The following is a 2,894-nucleotide window of genomic DNA, read 5'->3' on the forward strand; positions in this document are numbered from 1 at the left end:
TGCTAACCCTCACTGACATAAGGTTACTCATGACCAATAAAGAAAAACAGTCAACTGACCATGAAAGAAAATGGTTTTTCCTCCTCACCTCCCCAACACCAGAGTAATACACATGAGAAAGAAAGGAGTTGGAAAGAGCAGATCATTCTTTTTTTTTTTTTTAAGATTTTATTTATTTATTTGAGAGAGAGAGAGAGACAGAGAGACAGAGATCACAAGCAGGGGGAGGGGCAGAGGGAGAAGCAGACCCCTCGCTGAGGAGGGAGCCCAATGTGGGGCTTGGTCTCAGCAACCTGGGCTCATGACCTGAGCTGAAGGCAGACGTTTAACTGACTGAGCCCTCCAGGACCTTGAGCAGATCATTTGTATACTCTTTCCCACTCCACTCCGGATTCAATCCTCCATAGGTGAGGTGAGGGAGGAGGGGATTTGAAGTCAAATTAATTCAGATATGAGATTAAAGTTTTAGAACGATCAGTACTAAGTCTCAGTAACTAAACTGCAATAGTCAGTACTTAAAAAAGTGAAAAGTTATAGAAGCAGACTGAGATACCTATTTGAGTTTGGTACTTGGGCAGGAAGTTGAAAGGTAGAAAAATAAAGTCTTAAACATATACCCCAATGTGGTGAGATTCCTCAATTAAACTGATCACAGAAGAAATTATTCTTACTGCTGTGATCAACTACCAGGGGGCCATGTAGCTAGTTGGTGCTGCTGAGAGTGGAGAAGCAATAAACTGATGAAGGGAGTGGGACCTGGGGCACCAAAAGGGAGAGGTTACTGGCCCAGAGAAATGGGCAGGATTTGGTTGGGTGGAACATTTATCTGCTTTTACTCTCTTAAACTATGAGAGTAATCCTGAAATGAGAGAGGAAATATGAAATTTTTTGAACTAAGAAAATGAAATGGATTAGTTTTGGAGGCAGGCTAATCATCCCACAGCCTAGGAATCATAGGGAGGAACAATCTTCCGAAGGTTCTGTGACTGCTGACAGCTGGGCTGCTCACCCTTGTACTAACTGATGCATCCGGGCACCACGTGAGCCATTAGGCTGTTGATCCAGAGCAGGCTGAACTCACGCACTTATCACTCATGGAAAAACCTGTCACAGTACAGGGACAAGCAGGTAGTGTGCACAAGAACAGAGTCTTTTTACTTTCCTTCTAAAATGCAGATTCCAGCTGGAAATGCCCAAATTGAGAATAAGGAATAGCAATAGTTCATAAGGAAGAATAAGGAAATGAGTCCTAAAGAAGTTATGCTTTTATTATTTCACCAGTAGTGGTCTATTTTCTCTATCTGTCCTGCATAGTGGAACTCACCTGAACTCACATGCTTTTATCTCAGTGTAAATAACAGGGTGCAAAGACAGGTGGGAGTTCTTTCCGGAGCACTTCCTCAGGACGTGGAAGTTCGGATGGAGCACTTTCCTTCTTGGTGAGGCCGGGCAGGAATGCGCCGTCCACAAACAAGAGAAATTTTGAAGTCTTTCAATCAATGTCGGTGATCTGACCAACTGAAATAGTAGTTTGGTGAACTCATGGCGTGTAAATATTGGTGAGGAACAACCCTCAGGAGTGGCAAGGAGCCAGCAGGTGCACTAGAGCTGCAGGCTACCTAGAGGGACCCCTGCTGTCAGAAGGATGCTGGTCTCTGTGAACAGGGAAGAGGAAGATAACATTTCACTGGTCACACCTGTTACAGGATGGTTTTCAAATTTTAGACACTGCAGAATGGTAGGATGATCAGTTTTAGAATTTACGTTTCACATTGTTTTCCTTGGGAAAGTGATGGTAAGATTATAAAAAATAGAGAACACAAATCACTATTTTCATACTGACAAAATAATTCTAACTGTTAAAATTCTCTCTGATATGACATGGTTGCTCTAACTGCATTTAACAATGCACTTAGAATAAATTCTAGGCCTTAAATTTTCAGCCGTCTGCTGTTCATTTCTACCTCCTAGGCCACAGGCACATCAGACTTAACATATCTAGAATTAAACTGGCTTCTCTCTCAAGACTCTTTGCTTTTTATGTTCTCTAGTCCAGCTACAATTAGGTCTCTCCTCTGTCCCTCTCCTTCTCTTCTCTCTCCGTCCCTCTCTCTCTCTGTGATATACACGTGCATACACCATGTACACACCTACTCAAACTCACCTACACACACTAAGGTAAGTTGAAAGGTAAGATTTCAACAGCTGACCCCAGAATTCATTGTAGGGATGAAACTGTTTCTGTTTAGGTTAATGTAATGATAGGCTTCTTGTGTCTGGGGGAGATCAGTCTCCAAGGGAATGGTTCACAAGTCCCTGAAACAGACCAGAACTAAACCTCTCTGCATATGAAATGGAAGGAATTTGGAAATGGTGTCCATCAGAAAAGATAGGAAAGAGAGAGAAGCCAAGGAATACAACACAAGTTTTACCTTTGGAGAAAGTTAGAGAATGGAAAGTTTCTAGTGGCATGGGTGGTGACTATTAAGAACAGGGATGTTATAAGTAAAACCATGTTTCTCATATAAGTATATCAATTTATATCAAAGATTGTATTTTACTTATTTTAAAAAATCTTGTTTTATTGAAAGAATATTGAAATGACATTTACCTCCTTAACTCATTTTTTTATTTGTATAAAGTTATATAAGTACGGTGTTGTACATAGATTTCCAGGACTTATTTATCTTGTTTGATTGAAAGTTTATGGCCACTGATTAATAACTCCCCACTTCTCCCTCCCCCGCCCCCAGTTCCTGGCAGCTACAATTCTACTCTTTGATCTTATGACTTTGACTATTTTAGATATCTCATGTAAATGGAATCATGCAGTATTTGCCTTTCTAGGATTGGCTTATTTCACTTAACATACTCAAGGTTTATCCATGTTGTCA

Source organism: Mustela putorius, unplaced genomic scaffold (assembly GCF_011764305.1).
Source record: "Mustela putorius furo isolate JIRA1106 unplaced genomic scaffold, ASM1176430v1.1 tig00000056_pilon_pilon_pilon, whole genome shotgun sequence".
In the NCBI taxonomy this organism is placed as follows: Eukaryota; Metazoa; Chordata; class Mammalia; order Carnivora; family Mustelidae; genus Mustela; species Mustela putorius.